Below are 22,686 nucleotides of genomic sequence, written 5' to 3' on the forward strand. Positions count from 1 at the left end.
GCATTGGTTCACTTTGCTTCTTCTTGTTATTCTTTGCTGACGACATGCATGTATTGGTTTACCTTACATTGTGTTGCTGAGCTCTGCTTGTGGTAACACCAGAGAGAAATTCACCAAAGAACTTCTTAGGAGGTTCTTGCAGCTTCTTGCCATGTCTGCTGACTTGGGACAGTTGGTGAGCCTCGAAGTTTCTTCTGGATGGACCTGCGGTTGCTGATTTGTGTGTGGTATCTGCAGAGTGCACAGGAGTGCAGCTGCTGGTTCAGGTGTGGTGTTTGCTAGTGGGCTGGACTGAGAACAACAAAGACTAGAATCACACCAAAGAACTATTTCTAAACATATTCACTTCCCCCATATCCTAATAACCTTTTTTCCCCCACTACCTCTGGTGGGCTAAAGGGGAGGTTGAACCTTTATTAAAGTAAGTTGAGAAAAATAACACCTACACTTACTTCTGACCAGAGAATATATGCACAGCTGAGGGAGTGCTGCAGGAACTGTAGAGGATGCTCATTGCTAGCTGGCTCCCTCTGTTCCTTACATTCAGGCCATTTCCCTGGGTAATGACGTCACCACCATCCATACTCAACTGGAACCTCCTTCATCCATGGCGACAAACAAGACAACTTCTCACAGAAATGCCCACAGATCCACCTTATAAAGACAATGACTCAATCAAGACCCTTATTTTTTCCTTTTCAGGCTGTTCCAAGTTGACAGGCCATGGTGACTAGAGCAGTCATAGGAATCAGAATCCTTCTTCCCCAAATGATAGAAACTAGACTGCTCCTTCCAGAGAATAAGCCACAAAACCTCAACTGCTCATTCCTTTCTTCTTCCCCAGGCAAGAATGAGGGGATGCTGTATGCACAGGACTTGTTAGGCTCGCCCTTTGTCTCCACCACTACAGCTAGGCCTCTGTCCCATCATTTCTAGAGTTCTTCTTCTTCATGGAAGCTAAGCAAAGAAATAATTTTCACAGGGTACTTAGGTTTTCATGTCTAAAACACACAAAAGCTTTAAGATAATTTATTTTGTTTTTGTCTTATTAATTTCTTTCCTGAAGGAGTTGGTTGTGGTTTTCTTGGTACATAAGAGAAGGTATCTCCTTTTAGGTCCACTAAGACTCATAGCTTCCTAGTCGAAACTAGCCTGGGCCTAGACTGACTCTGTCTCTCTTTCTGTCTCTCTCTCTGTCTCTCTCTCTGTCTCTCTCTCTCTCTCTTCCTCCCTCCCTCCCTCCCTCCCTCCCCTTTTTCTTTCTTCCTTTCTTTCTTCTTTCTTTCTTCCTTTCTTTCTTTCTTTCTTTCTTTCTTTCTTTCTTTCTTTCTTCTTTCTTTCTTTCTCCATCATATTCTAGGTACTGGGCTCAATCCTCAGGCTATTGAGATGAAAAAATATGTATCTGAAGACAGTGCCAGGACTCCGGGAAGTCATCCTGAAATACAAGAAGGTCTAAAGGAGTAGCTCTCGCGTGGCAAAAAAGCTACTAAAATTCCCATGTAGCCTGGCTGCTGGCTGCCAGGGTGGCAGGTTAAGTTAACTGAATACATGAAGATGAATGAGGACTTTCTTAGCAAATCTGAAATTAACTGGGAGAGAAAATGAGTACAGTTGATCCAATAGTAGAAATGAGAGATGGGATTGGCTCAGCAGTTAAGAGCACTGGCTGCTCTTCCAGAGGTCCTGAGTTCAATTCCCAGCAACCACATGGTGGGTCACAAACATGTAATGGGATCTGATGCTCTCTTATGGCATGCAGGTGTACATGCAAATAGAACACTCATAATAAATAAATAAATAAACAAATAAATAAATAAATAAGAGAGAGAGAGAGAGAGAGATCAAAAAATAGCTGTTGAATCCATCAATGGGTGGCTGAGTGAGCAAAGAAATGCAAGGTCTGCCTCAGTGGATACTTTTTCTCTCAAAGCATTTTTAGAGGTAATGGATTGCTTCTGGGTGGAATCCCCACCCAGGTTAACAGAAACAAACAATCTTAGCTTTGAAGTTCAAGGACCCATTGTTTAAAGGTAACATTTGTTTATTGTTTTGCTGTAGCTACCTTGAAAAGCTCATTAACCACCGGGACTACAGTGTCACCACGCAGTATCCGTTTCAGACTCTAATGCGTGTCTGCCATCTACTGGCTGTATAGATAGCACTGCAAAATCTTCATCTCCTTTTATCTGCATGTCCATTTTCTCTGGAATTTTCTAAGTTGTTGAAGCCAGGAGGGGCTTAGATTCCAAAAGGCCCAACCGTTTCATTTTCCAGCCATGGAGTGCAAACGATTGTAAAAGTTTGTGGTGGAGCAGGCTCTGTTTTGGGTCTCAGTAACTCTGGACGCCAACAGATGCACATCTGGAGAATTGTGTCGATGTCAATAGTTCCGAGGGGAACGATGAGACTGAGCCTTGTTCCCAGTTACATGCCAGGAATCTCTTACTCTTCCATAAAGCTCCTTGTATCCCAGAAAGCAAATCTGTTATTTTGTCCAAGGATTTCCTGGATCAGAAAACAGCTGTAAAAAGATCCCAAGAGGAGACGAGACTTGGAATTTGCACCAAAAATTTCGGCAAAGATGTGTGTGCTGTGTGCCATGTGCCATGAGCACTCAAAGCATCAGCTCAAAACATAACAGCCGCTCCTATTCCAAAATGCTATGCTCGCACATGGAAAAACTGACAAACCGAATTTGAAAGAGGCAGGAGCCAGAACACTCATCGGAATAGCCAGGCCTGGGGAAAGCATTCCAGGAAGATCTCAGAAGCAAGCCTGGCAGAACCGACTCTGGGAACGTCAAGTTTTGCAACAGGCACATGTTTTAAGTTTTTAAGCTACCTCTTGAGACTGGCCTTAGCCATAGTCATCCTTTTATTATGTGGGTTGCCTGGAAAATGCCATTTAACGTTCCTGAGAACACTGCAGAGTCAAATCAAACCAAACATCTCAATACCAGCTGACAAGAGTCTTGGCCTGTGACTCTCAAAAGCAAAAATGCTTCAAAAATAAAGAAAGGGAGATGGAGCTGCCCATGGAAGCCTCCAGAAACAATTCTCTGAACCAAGGGCCCTGAACCTATTGAAGAACTAATAAGGACAAACAAGACCATCATTTGGATCTGGGACTTGGGAAAGAAGCAAGGCTTATCGCTGAGGCAATTGTTGTCCTGAGAGACCTGGGGCAGATAAATGCTATAGGGTCCTAAAAGGTTATAACAAGGGAAAGTTCTTCTGTGTATGTGTTGGGTAGGTGGGTGAGAGCAGATTCAAGAGATTTGAATATTCATGTGTGCTCTGCATCCCCACCCTCCATCCCCAGAGAGGTCACTGTTGAGCCTGAATCCCTGTGGGCTCTTGATCTTAGCCCGATGCCTGGGATCATGAACAATGCTGTTTCTAGATATCAGAACTCTAGAAGACTGATTACTAGAGAGACTGAGACAGAGACAAAGACAGAGAGACAGAGACCTTTTACTCTGAATTTCAGTGTCCGCTTTAAATGAGAGCTCAGAGATCTGGATGAATCATTCATGACCAGAGGGAGATTTTTAAGATTTGGCTATCACAGGGGCTGGGGAAATGGCTCAGTGACTAGGAGCACTGGCTGCTCTTCCAGAGGACCTGGGTTCAATTCCCAGCAACCAAATAGCAGCTCACAAATGTCTATAACTCCTGGTCCATGGATGAATGCAGGCAAAAACACCAATGCACATAAAATAAAATAAAAATGAATCTTTTTTTAAAAAAAAATAAAAAAGATTTGGCCATCATTACTATTCCTCTTTTCCTATTAGGGAAGAACTCAGAGTTCTTGGAAATTCAGAACTATAAATTAACTTGGATGCCTTGGATAGAGTGGAGACAGAGCTAAATGCAAGAGCCCATTCTGTCGCAAGAGGGACATAAAGCATTCAGCCTTTCTACCCCTGCCCTCCTGTCTACATCAAGTCGGTTGGGAGGATCTGGTACCTGGTATCCCCCACAAGCCTTCTCATATTTGCACGTCTGCCAGGATACTGCAAGATATATTGACCCCAGGTCCATTTTTATCATTCCCTGGCTCATAGTGTTATCTTACTATCCATCCATCAGCATAAAACAGATCAAACTAAACACATAGAGTTTACTTAAGATGCCAAACTCCAAGAAGTTATTGATTGGTGTCCTCCATTCCAAGTCCTACAGGTGAAATGTATGTGGTGGTGGAACTGCCATGCTGGGGACAATGTAAATACTACACATTTACAGATCCTTGCGTGCACCCCAGGCCAGGGGGGAGTTAACCATCTTAGGGGAGGACTTGGAGATCCAAGGAACTAAGGATTCCCACCCAAGAGAAAGCATGGGGTGTTAGATGCTGTGAAAGGAAAGAGAACTGGAGGTGGAGAGGAAGTAAGAGGAGAGGCAGCCTTGTAAGAAAGACAAAGAGAAGCTGTTCTCTGCTTGTCAAAAAAAAAAAAAAAAAAAAAGGGTGTGTGTGTGTGTGTGTGTGTGTGTGAGATATGGATTCAGAGACCATACATCAGTGCTCAGTCCTGATTTAAAAAAAAGAAAAAAGAAAAGCAACACAGGATTAAGATAAATAGAAAAAAAAAACACCCAAGAGACTGACATTCAAAAGTTATTTTTATTTTTGTATTTTTAACAAAGGAGTAATTGAAAATATTGAGAGAAAATTAAATTTGAAACTCAATCCATAAACTCCTGGATTTGGGGCTAAGTAGTGAGCAATGTTTCATAAGTGGCTCATGCCTTGGGCAAGCATCAATTTCCTTATTTATGGAATTATGGAGATTGGATACTTATTCTCCAACTGTGGGTTATATTTCCTTAGGAAACTGTTACTCCAAGGGGAGAGATTACCCAGGAGATAAGCTGACACACAGGAATAGCTTTGAAAGAGGGCAGAGCTGTCCTGAGAAGCACTGAGCCTTCTCAGTGACTTATTCTATAAAACATAGAGTAAGTTGATGAAAGAGCAGAGTTGGGAGCCACTTATATTATATAGTCAGGGCAGCTGAAGGGAGAGGTATGGCATATGGCATTTAAAAGGGGTGCTGGCAAGATGGCTCAGCGGGTAAGAGCACCGACTGCTCTTTCGAAGGTCCTGAGTTCAAATCCCAGCAACCACATGGTGGCTTACAACCACCCTAATGAGATCTGATGCCCTCTTCTGGTGTGTCTGAAGACAGCTACAGTGTATTTATTTATAATAATAAATAAATCTTTGGGCCAGAGCAAGCAGGGACTAAGTGAACTAGGTCGACCAGAGCGCATAGAGCCGACTGGAGCAAGCAAAGGTCCTAAATTCAATTCCCAACAACCACATAAAGACAACTACTTGTACAGCTATAGTGTACTCATATACATAAAATAAATAAATAAATAAATAAATCTTTAAAAAATAAAACTTAAACTTTTGCTAAAGTAGAATTACATCTCTCCCCAATTCTTCCCTCCCCAGCTCCTCCCATTCCCTTCTCCAAGCGATAACCTTTTTATTTGATTATTATTGTTATATACATATATGTATATGAGCAGACATATATAAATACAATCTGCTGAGTCCCTTTTTGTTGTTCATGTACACATGGTTTCAGGGATGACTATTTTGTGTTAGACAATCAATAAGGGGTTCATCCCTGAGAAGGCTAATTCTCCCTCTCCCGGAAGGCATAGCTGTTTTTAGTTCTTTGTCTATGGCTAGGACCTCACAAACACTTCCCTCCTTCTGACTTAGTATGTCTGTTGATGTTATCATTCTCCCACTGTTTTTGACATAGCCATTTCTAGGAGAGGCTGTCTCACAGCAGACTTCCTGGTGTTCAGGCTCTTACAGTCTTTCTGACTCTTCTCTTACAATGGTCCCTGAACCCTAAGTGCAGGAGCTGTGATGTAGATCTGTCTGTCAGGGCTGAGTGCCCCACCACCTGTTGATCTGTGCATTGTGTCCAGTTGTGGGGTTTTTTTTGTTGTTGTTGTTTTTTGTTTGTTTGTTTGTTTTTTGGGGTTTTTTTGTGATCGTCTCCAACTTCAGTAGAGAGATGCTTCTTTGGTGAGGGGTGGTAGCTGTATTTAACTGTGGGTATAAAGGATAAGATTTCGCATGCGGTTTGGAATTATGGAGTATAGTTTTATGTGCACTTAACTTAAAATCAAGTGTGAAGAAAAGGATGGTAATAGCTCTATCCTTGGAGAGAGGACTAGGAACTCTGCCTCTTTATGTCAACACACATCTTCAGATAAACAGTGAAGAGGAGAAAAGTGGCTTTTTAATAACTGTGGAAAAGGTTGAATTACTTAGGGGAACACTGGAATTGCCGATAACAGCCAGTCCTCAATCAGCGTCTTGACCAGGAGCTGCAGAGAAGGAATCTAGCTTCATCCCATCGGTAGCTGGCCTAGGAAGCAAGGTCCCGACTTCGCCACCATGCATTGCGGAGTCGGGACCTTGCTTCCTACCTTATAGGGTGTGAGTCTTCATCCGAGTAATCACTGACCATGGTAGGCAAGATAATGAATGTAGAAATAAATAATTAATAAATCTCGGCAGCATGGTTTGTTACTCATGTCAGTGGTTTAGTTACTCATGTTAGTGGTTCCCAAATGAAACACACAGTCTTTATATTTTAATATATATTAAACATCACAATAACTGGACCACTGCCTAACCTCCATGCTGTTAATGTCAAGTTATGACTTACTGGTTCAATGTTCCATCTTGGCTGCTCCCAACCCATTTGCACAGCCCTCTGGGCCTTGCTTCCTTAGCCCAGAGCCCAGGGCGCTCTCCCTGCTTCTCTACCACATTGCAGGCTCTGTGTCTCTCCTCTGTCTACACCCTCCACCAAGTATGGCAGATCTTCCTTTCCTCTCTCCTCCCAGTCCCAAGTTCGAGAATCCTAAAATCCCACCTCTGACCGTCCTCCCCAGCTATTGGCTCTTGGCATCTTTATTTTCCAATCAGAACCAATTGGGGCAGGTTCCCAGAAGCTACTTGCAGATTTCTCAAGTAAACAGTGTTTTGGGGAACATAAATAATATGAGAATACAAGCAGCAACAAATGACTCTGTAAAGACAACCTGCACCTAGCTTTCAGCATCTTTAAGACAACAGGACTTACCAAATGTAAGTAAGGGTGTAGACTTCAAGCTATGCTTATCTTGAATTACCCAGGTAATCCCAACTATGACGACATATATCATTCAATGTAGAGAGCCTTTTTCTGGTTTTGATCAGACAAGAGATGCACAGAAGAAGTGGGTTATAGAGATGCTATAGTGCTGGCTTTAATGACAGGTGGGGGGTTCTGTTAGTCAAGGAATATGGGTGCTGTGGACCCCCAAAGGCTAGAAAACACACACACAAAACCATTCTTTCTACTGGCCCATGTGGTACAATTAATATTCTATAATAAGAGGTTTTACTGTCAGAAAAAAATTAAGGACATATTGGACCAAGCAAAGCAAAATCAAGCAGATTTATTTGTTATAAGATCTATGTGTTTGGGTTTTCTCCCATGACCTATGATTCAGAGGTAAGAGTTAATCTTGTAAGATCTTGCTACTCAGGCTGGAAATTTCTCTAAACATTGCCACAAATCACATCATACCTGAAGTATAATAGGTTTTGGATAGACATTTGACTCCTTAGTGAGCACTGGAATTTTCATGATGACTGACTGAAGTCCACCAAGTTTCTTCAACAGGAAAAGCAAATGGGCTCTCTGAACCCTGTTTTTCCCCAAGTCAGCAAACTCCTCAGGTCAGCAAAACGTTTGCAGGTGGTGGACCAGCTTCTTCTACCCAGAGCTCAGTGCCAACCCTCTGAAGAGAGGCCGAGTCCTTCCTTGTGCATAACTTATTCCACACTTCTGACATTTCTAACTGGCTGGCTGTTTTCCTCTTGGAGAGAAAGAAAATTTTAAACAGAAGGAATTTGAGGAGACTCTAGTTAGAAACCCTGCAGCCACTCAAAAGACTCAAGCTTGACATTGGATAAGAGCAATTGTCTTCCACAAGAACCCTAGACAGAAACACAGGAGAAGGCTGGCTGAGGTCAATTGCCCACAGGGAGCTCTAAGGAGCATCCAAGGTCTTTGGCTCTCCTCTCCTTACTTCTCAGACTTTGAAACTATTTATTTGAACCTAGTCCCTGTTGTATAACTATTGGACCATTCCAGTTTTTTCAGAAGAAGATTATCAATGAAATCAGTGAAGTGACAAGCTATCTAACACCTTCTTTCACCATGGCTGCTTCTTTAACTGCATTGATTGGCCAGTGTGTCTTGTTTTTTGTTTTGTTTTGTTTTATTTGTGTGTATGTGCATTCATGTGTGTGTGTGTGTGTGTGTGTGTGTGTGTGTGTGTTTGTGTGTGTGTGTGTGTACCATACATGTTCAGGTATCTGCAGAGACTAGAAGAAGGTGCATTGAATTCCCTGGAAATGCGTTACAGGTAGTTGTGAGCCCCACCAGTATGGGTAATAGGACCAAACTCAGATATTCTGGAAGAGCATTAAGTGCTCTTGACTGCTGAGTCACCTCTTCAGCCCTTCATCTTCTTTTTAATGCAACTTAAGGGATACAAGGATTTTCTTCCCTCAACATTTCTCCCATTTTCTGAGTGTATTTCTTTAATAAGAGCCATACTTTTCAAAGTGACCATCTGAAATCCTTTGTGAAATCTTTCAAACCAACTCTGGCTTAGAATTGCTTGTGCTCTCTGTTCCTGCTGGTGTCAGCTTGACAGAATCCAGAACCACCTGGTGAGGGGCCTCTGGGCTTGCTTGCAGGGAATTATCTTGACTGTATGAGTAATGTAGACAGAACTATCTCTATTGTGAGTAGGGTGGGACCATTTCTCAGGGAATGGGTAAGTCCTAAGCTGTATAAAATGGAGAATGGGGGTTGACCAGTTGGCGGTTGTCACCTTTGCCTCTTGGCATGCAGATGCAGTATGTCATCTGCTTCCAGCTCCCCCCACTGTGGCTTCTCCATCATGGTGGAATGTCTCCTGAACTGTGAACGTGAATAAATGCTTTCTCCATTTTGTTCCTTTTGTCAGAACGTCTTATCCCAAGAACAACCAAAGAACCTAAGATGGTCACGATACACAAGACCTTGATCCTTGGAGGCCTTGCTGTTCTCTATGATTTTGTGCCACCTGTCCGGAAGCCTGTTTCTACAGTATAATAGCATAATTGCAGGCTACCACTTTCTGTCTTCTCATCATGAGTAGCCTGGTCTCTCTAGCAAGCTTATGGTCAGGCAGAACCTTCTGGGTGAATTGTTTGTTATCATCATAACAATTCATGCAATAGCATTACAGTTTTAGTCCTGGCCCAAGAAGGTTCTTTAGTTTTCAGGAGAGTAAACATGAGGAGAACAGGAGTCATGTAGAGCCTCACAGGAGAGAGTCAGGTGGTCTGGACAGCGGAGGTCAGGTGCCAATGCCGGGAGCCTGGCCCACTCCCTCCTTTTCTTTCAGCTCAGGACCCCAGCCCATGAAATGCTGCCCTTATTCAGAGTGGGTCTTCCCACCTCTATTAGCCCTCTATTAGGCACTCTGTCACAGATGGAGGTCCACTGCCATGGTGATTCTAGATTGCATCAAATGGACACAGTTATCCATTACATCTGGCAAGTATCCCATTTGCTTGAAAGGAATGCTTTTGTTTATTTTAGTGATACGGGGGTCTATGAGAGGCAATCAGGCTAATTTTCTCAGTATGTTTCTCAAATTGCCTACATTTTTGTTCATGTTTAACCTGTTTTCTCTCTCTCTCTCTCTCTCTCTCTCTCTCTCTCTCTCTCTCTCTCTCTCTCTCTCGATTTATTTATTTATTTTATGTATATGAGTACAATGTAGCTGTCTTCAGACACACCAGAAGAGGACCTTGGATCCCATTATAGATGGCTGTGCGCCACCATGTGGTTGCTGGGAATTGAACTCATGACCTCTGGAAGAGCAGTCAGTGCTCTTAACCGCTGAGTCATCTGTTCTCCTTATCACAGAGGTTCTACTAGAAACCATGCAATGCTTTTGTGTGTGTGTGTCTGTGTCTGTGTGTAGGTGTTTTTGTATTAGTGTGTGCTTTACATATTGTATTACCTCACTATGAAGTACCTCTTTATTTGTGCCTTCAAAATCACTTTTACAACAGTTAGGTCAGCTATCTTTGGATTATACTTGCATTAATGCATCTTTTTCCATATAGTTTCTGGTTCTCTGGTTTTTGTAAGAAACACATCACAGGGTCTGGATTTTTTTTTCTGTATATATCATAATAATTTGTTGTTTTAGTTGGACCACTGAATTCATGTATGCCTTGTGTCATTACTGAAACATTTTGTGTTCAATATAACCTCAGATGATCTATGTGTTGTGTTTTGTCTTTTAATTCTTCTGATTCCATTTTCTTCTATTTACGTTTCTCTTCTTTTGGAGACAGGACCTCACAGAGCCCAAGCTGACCACTATGTTGCTTCAGATGACCATGGACTCCTGATCATCCTTTGTCTACCCCCCCCCACCCCCCATGTTGGGCTTACAGGCATCACACCCACTTAATGCAGTGCTGGGGACTCCACCTAGACCCAATGCTCAATTGATCAGGTATCACTCTACCGACCGAGCCACGTCCTCAATGGTCACACCCCCAGGGGCGGGCCCATGTTTTCAGTTGCCTGTACACTTTCTCCCTTAATAGAGGTGAGTGCTCTTCTCAGGTGTTTTGAGATGAATCACTCTTCACTGGTTCTCAGACAGTGCTGCCTGCCCTGTTATGAGCTCCTGGATTATCACTTCTTCCATGCTTGCAAACAACACAAGGTTTTATAATGTTACCTAGTGGGATTCCCCCGGCTATGCCCACTGGAAGTTTTGTCTTGTCTTGTCTTGTCTTGTCTTGTCTTGTCTTGTCTTGTCTTGTCTTCTCTTCTCTTCTCTTCTCTTCTCTTCTCTTCCCTTCCCTTTCCTTTACTTTCCTCTTTTTTTCTCTTCTTTTCTTTTTCTTTTTCCTTCCTTCCTTCCTTCCTTCCTTCCTTCCTTCCTTCCTTCCTCTCCCTCTCCCTCTCCCTCTCCCTCTCCCTCTCCCTCTCCCTCTCCCTCTCCCTCTCCCTCTCCCTCTCCCTCTCCCTCTCCCTCTCCCTCTCCCTCTCCCTCTCCCTCTCCCTCTCCCTCTCCCTCTCCCTCTCCCTCTCCCTCTCTCTCTCTCTCTCCTTTTTTATTGTTTTATTTCTATCTGGGGTCGTTTACTTGTACCCTTTTTTTTCACAAAACATTCTTTCAGGCCTCCTTTTGGCAGAGAGCTTCAGCAAATGAGTTCTCCCACTTGTGTTTGTCTCATCCTATCACTTATGTTGCTTCATGAGTCTGTCTGTATATCTGTCTCTCTGTGTGTCTGTATCTGTGTGTGTGTCTGTGTGTGTGTGTGTCTGTGTCTATGTTTAGAGGTGTGCATGTACATGTGTGTATATCTCTGTGGAGGCCAGAGGTAAGGGCCTTTCTCAATTGCTTTCTACCCTGCTTTTTGAGATCGAGACTCTGATCGAATATGGAGCTCACCACTTTGCCTAGATTGGATGGTCAGTAAGCTCACATGAAGCACCTGTTTCTGTCCCCACAGCACTGGGGCTACAGACACATGCTGCTCCACTCAGCTTCTTCAAGAGCACTAGGTCTCAAACTTAGGCCCTCGTGCTTGTTTGGCGAGTGCTTTGCCTAACAAGCCAACTCTCTGTCGTTCTGTATATTCTGAAGTCGTCTTCTTCCAGCACTTCAGAGATATTAATCATTCTTTTGAATTTTAGCACTTGGCATTTTGGTTGGAAAGTCAGCCATCAATCTTTGTTTTGAAGGAGAGTGTCTTTGATATAGAAATGTTAAATAGTTGCCACACACACACCCCACACCCCCAGTTGCTTTTTTCATTTTGAATATACTGCACTTCTTGATTCTCTTGTTCCAGGAAATCTGTTTATCATGAAAGGGCCAGTTTTGGTGAACCCCCAACACTTACAGCCAAGCTGGACAGAGCATGAGCAGTCAGGGCAGTTCCTTGATGCCTGCTTCTAAAGTGAGCACTGTCTTGTGAGACTGAACCTTCGGCTGGGTCAGGGAGTTGAAGAATCAGAATCAAACACTCATTCATTTTTCCACAGGAAAATTTTCATTTGGATACTCTGGCCTTCCCTCTACCCAAAATTCGCTTCTAACTCTCCCAACCAAACTCGATAGTCAGAAGATACCAAACCGGTTAAGAGGTTGACAGTGCTGTTTCTTCCTCCAAAGCATTTTTAGGTCAAATTGTAATTGCTTCATAGCTCTATGTGTTCCCCATGGGCTCTTTCTCTCCCCGTGACATTACTCAATCATAGCTATGAATAACATTGAAGATAACAATGTTACACCCAGTTGAGTCCCAACACTGATCGTCGCCACAGCATGCCGGATTTGGAGCTTCAGGCCAATCCTATCCTGCATTTCTTCTACACTCCCTGAAGAAAACACTGAGGCAGGCCTGGTCTCTCATCCCCTGACCTAAACTAAACTGTGGAAGCAACTTTGGAAAGAGTTGGTCATCCCCAACATAGCCAAAAAGCCTTTCCCAGACAAACAGCTCCCTGGCCCATGCTCTTGTTCAATAGCCAACTCTTGGGAAGACGTAAGTTAGTGTTTTCATTTAAGTATGGAAATGCAGCATTGTCCACAGACATATTAATGACCTCCGATGGTAGATAAAGACTGTTAGGGCATTATACATAAACTCAGTGTCCAATTATGAAAGACCAGTTCAAGTACAGTGTATACAAGTTGCATTATGCACACATCCAACTTAAATGTATGAAAAGTTTTCCTTGTAATGAATAAGAAGAGGTATTCAGAGCATTATATAAAATATACCACCAAAAATGTGACAGAGAGAGAGAGAGAGAGACCCACCTGGAGACACATGTATCAAAATGTTCACAATTATTATTTTCATTTTTAAGCTCACTATGTTAACATATGCTTATCTTTTTATCATGGGATAATTTTTCTTTTCTTTTTTTTTTTGAAACCACCACACAAAATGCAAATACCAAGAAGCTGTTGGCTTCAACAGCACATAAATGTGCTCATTAAATTGCCCCATCTGAGTGATAGCAAGCAGCCTATTCTCGTCATAATGAGCTATTTCATTTTTGCTCTAGGATGGGCATAATCTTAAATTCATCTTAATCAATTTCTCAAAATTAAGCAGCAGCAAGGCCTACTTCCCCCTGGCTTGTTGCAAGTCCTATCAGCAAGTCTCTAATGAGCAATACCGTTTAACACATGCAAAGAGCGGGATGCCAGCAAAATAACAATTGAGCGGCTTGCTGGGGCTCCAAGACCTACACTTATGATAGGGCCTTGTAGAGTCACCCCTGTGTCCAAGTCAGCCAACAGATCGTACATGACAAGCAGCAGTCCGTACCCTGCTAGCAAGGTATGAAAGGCAGCTGTATGAAACATTTTCATTTGTATCTTTTTATCCAGGACCACAATGCTACCCCATCTTGCTTTTAGCTAAAGCAAGATGCAGCAAATGAAATTAAAACAGGATATGTGCTTGGTGGACTAAGCCTTTCTTGGATGAGTGCACTGATCGATGTATCCGGTCTTCTACCAAAACAAAGGCTAAAGTTTGTGGAAGGCACAAAAGGCAAGAAAGACAAAAAGGTGATAGTCCGGTGCGGGTGGCTCACAAATCTTCTGTTAGCAATCAAGCATTTCCACCGCCGGCAATGAGGACCTGGGGGCAGCAGCTTATGTCATCACCACCACCATCATCAGATGCATCAAGTGCAGCACATAAAAGGTCTCAGCCATGCCGGATCTGTGTAGTTCCCTCTTGGTCTTGTTTGGTCTCTGTCTCCCAGAGTCTCTGTCTGTCTCTGTCTCTGTCTCTCTCTCTTCCCCACCCCCAGACAACCTGTTCCTCTCCCCGCTACCCCAATAAACCCTTTGCATGGCCCGATTTCTTAGCAGCACACCTTGGCACAGCCCGCCACAGGTACCCACCCCCACTTTATCCAATCACTTCCTCTTTCTCCTCTCAGTATATTTCTGCATATGTGTATTGTCACACCAAATCACCTGGAATATTTTCTGATTCAGTCAGGAGCCTAAGTGAAACAGGAAACAAGAAGGAAGCCACCCTGATCGTTCTTTCCTCTTTGAACCGGGATAGAACTGGGCAGGTCTGATAAAACAGGACCGAAGGAAGAGGGACATGGAAACATCTCTACTTCCTGTCTCTCCATCTCTGTTTCTTTTGTCTCTGTCTCTCTTGTCTCTGTCTCTTTTGTCTCTGTCTCTTGTCTCTGTCTCTCTGACTCTGTCTGTCTCTCTGTGTATCTCTCTGTCTTTGTCTCTGTCTCTCTGTGTGTCTCTGTCTCTGTCTCTGTCTCTCTCTCTCTCTTTGAGAGGCGTTACAGTTTCTCTTTACTGCTTGGCAGGAGACAGCCACATGGCCACCCAGGGATCTGTCACACAGCCACTCTACAGAATGCAATTACATCAGGCACTTCACGACTCATAGAGCCTGGTGTTTACGAAATAAATTGCATCTGTGGCCAGAATATTAATGACTGCTATCGCACTTAGCCCCTGATAATTCTCGAGCGAGTCATTCCACAGAAGTTGTCCTTTAAAGACAGGCAATGAAAAGAAGCCTCGTTTCAAAGTTAATTTCTCCTCTTATGTTTTCTAGCAAGTTCTATTTTCTGTCAGAATGTCTACTTTGAAGTTCAATGTCCTTACTAATAAGTATCAGCTACAGGGCACCCCAGAACACATAAAATCCTATACCTAACCTTCTTAACCAAGATTTTAATGGATATTCTAATGCCCTACCTGAATTAGGGTAAAAGAAAGACATTTGCTTTTGACCAGAGTGAGGTTGTACACGCCCAGGACAGAGGCAGGAGAGTCACTGCAGGCTCAAGATCATCTTCTGGAGGGAGACCAGCTCTTTTTTTTTTTTTTTCTTTAAGTGTAGAATAGAGTTTATTCAGGGCATAGAGAAGGGAGTTGAGAGGGTAGTAGAGACAGAGAAAGGCAGAGAGAGGGTGGGGGGAGAAGTAGAGGCTGGTCATGAGCACGAGGAGTTGGGGAGGGGCAAGAGGGCAGATCAGGAGCAAAAAGGCAAGAGTAAGAGATACACACACACACTTGTAATATATATTTATGATATATATATATATATATATTTGTGATATATATCACAATGTTGTTGTTTTGGTTTTTGTTTTGGTGGTTTTTCGAGACAGGGTTTCTCTGTGTAGCTCTGTGTCCTGGGACTAACTCTGCAGACCAGACTGGTCTCGAACTCAGAAATCTGCCTGCCTCTGCCTCCCAAGTGCTGGGATTAAAGGCATGCGCCACCACTGCCCGGCTATATCACAATATTTTATATATACATACACAATATAGATTAGACTAGGTAGATAGATAGATAGATAGATAGATAGATAGATAGATAGACAGATATATTTGTACAATCTCACCGAAAGTCAATTGTGCAGTCTCTGAGGAAGACGGTTGTGAATCTGTATTTTTATTCCTTTACAGTTGGATGATTTTTGTGCCTACCAACATGTGGCCCTTACTGCTCTAATTTTTCAAAGGAAAAAAAAATTCCTTAAAGACCAACTGGTGAACAAGTTACAAAACTCACTTCTGGAAGAACTGCCTGGCCACCGTCAGTAGGTTGGTGTCATAAAAATCTCCCTTATTGGAGAGAAGTCTGCCCACAATCTTCCTAGAGAGGTGCTGGAAGGAGAACTTGACCTCATTAACTTAGAAGTCATGGGGACTTATTCAAATGAAGTTCCCTTTAATGATCTTCTAAATTAAACATAGGATGCTTTACATTCTATATTTAGCCTTGCACGAAGCATGCCTGCCTAAAGTCCAAGCCACATTAAATCAGTCGAAGCCAAGAAACCATAGCCTAGACAATAGGACCGGATGTGGAATCCCCAGAGTCCCTCACCATCCTAGACTCCCCATTCCTCTACCCCACCCCCAACCCTGGCGCACTGAGGGGGTCTCGAGGCAACCAGGAAGTCTACCTAAGGAATGCCTAAAGACAAAAGTGAACCATTGCCAACTATCATGTCAAACAATAGAGCTGGCTTCCCCAAACAGGAGACGACATGGACAGGATGTCCCAAAAGGTGGCTGTCACTCAGAAAGCTTTAACAAACAGACCTCCACTCAGTTCCTAGCCTGAATTCAGTTTTAAGGAAATAGTCCAGAGAGCTGAAGTCTTGTGTATGCACTGGAGTCTCAAATGTAGCCATTCATGGGAAATAGCACTGGAGAGCCCGAAGCAGAAGGAACACCATGAATCTGAGGTCACCCTGGCCACATAAAAGAATCCTAGGCTACCCTGGGCTACATCATGACACTTCCTCAAATAAAGCAAAACAAAGGAAAATAGCTTATCACACATCAATGATAATTAATTGAAATATAATTTGAAATGTATATATCTTATACTGCTGATTTAGGGTCTTGCTGTATAAGCAAAGGCATACAGAGTTTTGTTATTTAATGTTCTTTTTTTCTTTAACTTTCTTTTTTTATGATGAAAGTGCTATAAGTTGTCAACGCTAAATCCATAGCATTGTGCTATTAGCTGTACATGATGCATATATACATATATATGTGTATGTGTATATATATATATATAACATATATGTATGTGTGTATACATTTGTATATATACAATATATATTGATATGTATTTATATAGTATAGATAGAGATTTATCAATATTTTGCATACAATTGAGTACCTGTAGATTTGAAACCCTGATACCTTCCTGTTGAGTTGACGTCTTTGAATTAGAGAGGGAAAAGAATCTCTGCCTCTAGGAATCTTTCAAGATTATTATTATTATTATTGCTGTTCTTTTATGTCTTTCTCTCAGTGTTGCTAAAGATTCCTTTCTAGTGCTGGTACCAGGCATCAAGTTCTCAAAGACACAGAACGATGCCCAGTCCTCCACTCTCCTCACAGTGTCTCCTCTGATTGCTTCAGTTGCTACAGTTCAGTTACCAATGACAATGCAACCAAACTCCAGGATCTGCTGCCTTTGTCATCAAGCATCATTGTCATGGCTCCTAAGTCTGTAATGGCTAGGACATACCCTCACTCAGTCTTTGCAGTCAAGATCTTGTCGTAGAGAACACCTGTCAATCATCTTGTAGGATGCTCCTCCCCTTCGTTGTGTTTCTGGTTGCTGCAGTAAGACTGACAAACGCAAAGTAGGGAAGAAGTGGTTTCTATTAGCTCACAGTTCCAGGTCATAATCCATTGTAGTGGGAGCATCACAGAGCTTGGGGGGAGTTGCTCATGTCACGTCCATAACAAGAACCGAGGGCACTGTCAATGTGGGGGGTAGTATTTAGCTCGTACAACCCCGATCCTCAGTCCAGAATCCAGCCCATGACATGGTGCAACCCGCTTGCAGGATGGGCCTTCCTATCTCTGTCAGCCCCATTAACCCACAGGCCAACCAGATCTAGATGATTTCTCACTGAGATTCGCTCCCCAGGTGATTCTAGATCCTGTCGAGTTGTCGATTAAAACTACCTTGTCACTCGCCCCGTTTGGGTTCCTGCGATGCTTTCTCACATACCAGCTGACATCACATCCCGGTAGAGAACACATGACTGTCGCGTCCACTTAATACACCGGGGCAAGAAATCATGCTGCTATGTTCTCTTCCTAGTGATAAAGTAACCTTGTTTACTTCGTTAAAGTGGCATTTTCTTAGTTTCTCTACTATGAAGTTAATGTTTTTTCCCACTGTAGTTAAAAAATTTTGAGGAAAATAATTTGAGTCTGTAAAAATGCCTCTTATTTCCTGGAACCTTCGCTGTCTCAGTGTGACCTTCTTTGGAGGAAAGTTGCCCCAAATAATTATTTCAGTCATATTCTAGTGGAATATAATATTCTGTTCCCCACCCCCACCCCCATTCCTTCCACTTAACAGGACATGCACATAAAGGAGAGATGTAGACTGTAGGGGTTGGTGAGCCCCAGATCTAGACAGACAGCTGGTAAGATGGAGATTCAGAAAAACAGCTGATGTGGCAGCACCAGCCTCTCGATGCATCTGCTTCAGGTCGATGAAGACATAAAGACAACCAGCGCATTTCAGGAGCCACACGGAGGAGTGAGCATCATTCGCGGAGATGTCTGCTCCTAGGTCAGAAGCCGGGTTGTGTGACAGAGGTATTTCCCAGCATTCCAAAATCTTACCAGGTTTCTTCAAAGGGAGTGGTAGGTGCATGTACTGAGACACACACACACACACACACACACACACACACACACACATGCAGAAGAGGGCCGGGAGAAGAGGGAGGAAGAGGGAGGAGGGAGAGGGGCATGAGGAGAAAAACAACCAGAGAAGCTGAAGATGCTGAAGTCAGAAGTCCAGTAGGGGAGTGAGGACATGATTTCCAATTTAAAGTATTGGCTGATGTGCTGTAGAAGATGACAGGCGTAATCTACGAGAGGATGGAGCCTGGGGAAGACCCAGGGTTGCAGCTAGAATCTAAAGGCATGATAAAGGGAGAGTCCCTTGCTCCCTGAGGACTCCCGTGTGCTCTAAAGGCTATCGCCTGATTTGATGGGGCCCACCATTGCTCAAGTGGGCAAGCTGTACCACAGCCAAGGACCCAAATGTTAAATTCATCTTAGAGGAAAACTTTCTCAGCCACACCAGGCAAGACCTGGGCCTTGAGGCATAAACAAGCTGACACCTAGGATCCAGAATATTGTTGAGGCAAATTTACAGACATATGCTTGATCTTGTCAGAGCTACTGAAACGCTTCTACAGTTAGTTGTACTATTCCCCACCCACACCAGTGATGTATGCGTTCCTCAAGTCTAGGACGCCTCTGGTCACGTGTCAGACTTCTATGTTGGAGAACCCTGCTATTAAGGTCGAAGTCCCCCATGACCGGGTGGCTCTCCCAACTTGGTGCAAAATGGAGGACTCCTTTCTTAGGGGGACTTCCCTCTCTCTGCCTGACTTCCTTTGGAGAGCATCCCTAAACATAGGTGCCTGGCCTTATCTGAGGAATGATGTTGTGCCGAGCTGCATAACTCAGCACACAAGTTTACCACTTGCCAGCTTTACCATTGAGTCTGTACCATATTGCTCGTGGTTCCAGCACCTTATTATGGCCACATCTGCTTGTTTTGCTCGTGCATGCGTGTGTGTGTGTGTGTTTTAAAATAGAGTTTCATTTGTTTTTAAGCTAGATGCTTTGTATAAGAAATAGAGCCAAAGTGGCCCTAAACTTGGGAGCAGGTCCATCTCTGTATTGAACCCGTAAAGTGATGTCACCATTAATCGATGAACTGGTCTTACTAGTTAGTGCTTTGCCTACACCTGGCATGACCCAGGCTTTACGTTCCCCAGTGATGACTTTTATCTGCTCGGTACCTAGCCACCTACTGTCTTCACCTTGTATTTCAGACACTGTCTCAGCTTTCCCAGAGTAGCCCACAGCTTCCTCTTCTCAGTGTCTGTGAGAGGAAGGCAACAGGGAAGGAGTTTTGCATTTCTGTCTGAATCTTGCACCCTGTAGGCAATATGACCCCAGAAGTGGGGAACATGTCATTAGCATGTAGAAAAAGTATGGTTCAGCTGGGCATGGTGGCACACACCTTTTATGCTAGCGTTCAGGAGGTTGGGGCAGAGGCAGGAGGATCTCTGTGAGTTCAAGCCCAGCCTGGTCTACAAAGGGAGTTCCAGGACAGCCAGGGCTATGCAGAAAAACCCTGTCTCAGTAACAAAACCACAACAAAGTTTGAAAAAAAAAAAAGGTATAGTTTTCCACCAACCATATGTCCGTTTGCCTCCTCCTTGGCTTCATGACTTGTTTCTGTCTACACCGTTGGTCACTTCTTTAAGGTCAACACAAATTGCCCCTACTGCCTCTTCTCCCAAATGCTGAACTATTTCCTAGGGAGATAGAATTGCTCTGGGTAGAGGCCAGTGCCCTTGTCTGTGGTGGCTGCTCTTCCACTAAAGCCCCACCTCGAGGAAAGCCTCCTGCGGCTTCTCTAGTCTAACAGTGAGTGCCTATTTATTTTGCACAGCCTTGGTTTGCAAGAGAGGGCCTACAACCGGGCCAGCACCTCACAGCTGGGCTTTGTGCTGACTTGGCTAAAGCCTTCTGTCTGCTGCCCTTCTCCTTATTACTCGCATATATTCTGTGTATATCTCAAGTACACAGTGGTGCTATTTTATTGCAGCAAATATTTACTCATCTCTTTGGTAGTCTCTGTTTTCTTCCAGTATCCACATTTTCACCTGTGTTCATTTCTCTTTAACAAAATACAAGAACTAGTTTTCATTATTATTTTAAAAAAAAACATTAATGACTATGATTTTCTTCTTCTGACTTTTAAAATTGTTTCTTAAGCACTGAGAGGAATGTTTTTCTGCCGGTTAGACTATTTTCATTGTCTGGTGTATGTGTGTGTGTGTGGGGGGGGGGGTTGTGGTGCATGGTGTGATGTGTGTGTGGTTTGTGGTGTATGGTGTGGTATACGTGTGTGTATGTGAGTGGTTTGTGGTGTGGTATATGTGTGTGTGTGTGTGTAGTTTGTGGTGTGGTATGTGTGTATGTGGTTTGTGGTATGGTGTATGTGTGTGTATGTGGTCTGTGACGTATGGTGTGGTGTATGTAGCATGTAGTGTATGGTGTTTTGTGTGTGTGGTTTATGGAGTATGGTGTGTGTGTTTGTGTGTGTGTGTATGCACAGATTTGTATGTGGGGCTGCATGTGTATGTACGTGGGTGTGTATGTATATGTGGGAAGGTTACATGTGCTTAGGGAGAAGAGGATGCTAGGCATGTTGCTCTGTCATTTTTCAGTGTAGTAATTAGAGGAAGGTCTCCCATGGACCCACATCTAGGCTGGTGGTTTGCTGGGCCTACGGGTCTGCATGTGGTGATGGCTGGCTTTGTATGTAGGCTCTGTCTGGGAACTGGGCTGCAAGTGCTAATGCTTGACTGGCATTTTCTGTTAAGCACTAAGACATCTCTCCTGAGCCTGTTTTTAAGTTCTTTAACCTGCTCACAGCCTCTGGTGGGCCAAATGTTTGAATCTTCAGAATTCTTCAGCCTTAAAATAAATACTATTATTGGCCTTATACCTGTCCCAAGCTGATTTATCATCACACATTTGAAATTGCTAAGAGGTCAGGGGAAAACAGGTAGCCAGTTGTCTGCTTTGGAATTTCAGTCCAAAAGTTCTTGCATTTTCTATGGCCACTCTGATGTTTTGAAATTATATAGCCCTTTATTTAATTTTTAAGACTCAGTATACAAAGTAATAGACTTCATCCACTATGGCGTTCCTATGCATTTATGCCATTATACTGTGCTCTTATTCATTCTCATACTCTTAAAGACAAGGTTCTCCTGGCTTGTGATATAGTTAATTTTGATTTTTCAACTTTGGTTAAAAAAACACCTAGGGTATCAATATGGTACATCAGCTTGAGGTGTTATCTGTGAGGTTGTTTTCCAGAGAGTTTTAAGTGCTTGACCAATATCCAAATGAGCATGATTTTGATGCAATCATGCTAACCAAGGAATTGATCATTTAAAAAACACAAGGAAGGGGCTCAGCAGCTAAAGGCACTTACTGCCACGTCTCATGACCCGAGCGAGTTCAATGCTCAGAACCCACATGGTGGGAAGGGAGAACTGACTACCTTAAGTTATTCTTTGGGCACCACTATCCACTTTGGCATGTGCATGTTCACAAAAAAAAACCATGCACATGTGCATGCACGCAAGATGAATGAATAAAATGTAATAAAAAATACGTAAAAAACACAAAGGCTAACTTAGAAATGCTGACAGTGATAATGGCTGATAATAGAGCAGCCACTCATAAAAACTTATTTCTGAAAATATATCTTTGATTTGTTTTGTATTGTGTGTTATTAGAAAGATTATTATATATTTTGCATAAATACCCTATCTACTATATATAGATTTGTATTTTTTGCTTTACTTGGTTTATTAATTATTACTATAATCATTATTTTAGTGTTTTGAGATGGGGTATATCATATGCTGAAGTTCCATTGTTGACTTTTTTTTTTTTTTTGGCCTGAATGAGGCAGCCTATTTATTAGTGCAGAATATTAAAGTTACCTCTTTATGGACCTGTTTCTTTTATGTCCTGTTGGGTTTGTTCTATGAAACTCGATGCATTTACATTCAATAAGTGTAAATTCACAATCATGTTTATATTCTTGATGGATTTTTCTTAGCATGTTGCAAGAGATCAATTCTAAGTTATTAAGTGTAATGGCTTTCCTTATCCCTTATGGCTAATATTTGCCTGAAGTCTGGTCTGTGGGTTATTCTTGGCTTTAGAGTAGATTTGGACTTATCTCTTTTATGTCTTTCATTTTAGCCTGTTTGTGTTTTTTCCAGGCAGGGGTGTGAGTTTCTTGCAGACAGCAAAAATTGAGTGTCATTTCATAGCCCATTCATTTAATCTATGTCTTTTAGATGGCATGCCAAGCTTTTTTTCATTTGGAATTATTATTGAATATTATATACCAATTCCTCCCTTCTATATCTTACAGGTTCCTGGT

This window comes from Mus caroli, unplaced genomic scaffold, assembly GCF_978045245.1.
Source record: "Mus caroli unplaced genomic scaffold, Mus_caroli_1 scaffold_9, whole genome shotgun sequence".
In the NCBI taxonomy this organism is placed as follows: domain Eukaryota; kingdom Metazoa; phylum Chordata; class Mammalia; order Rodentia; family Muridae; genus Mus; species Mus caroli.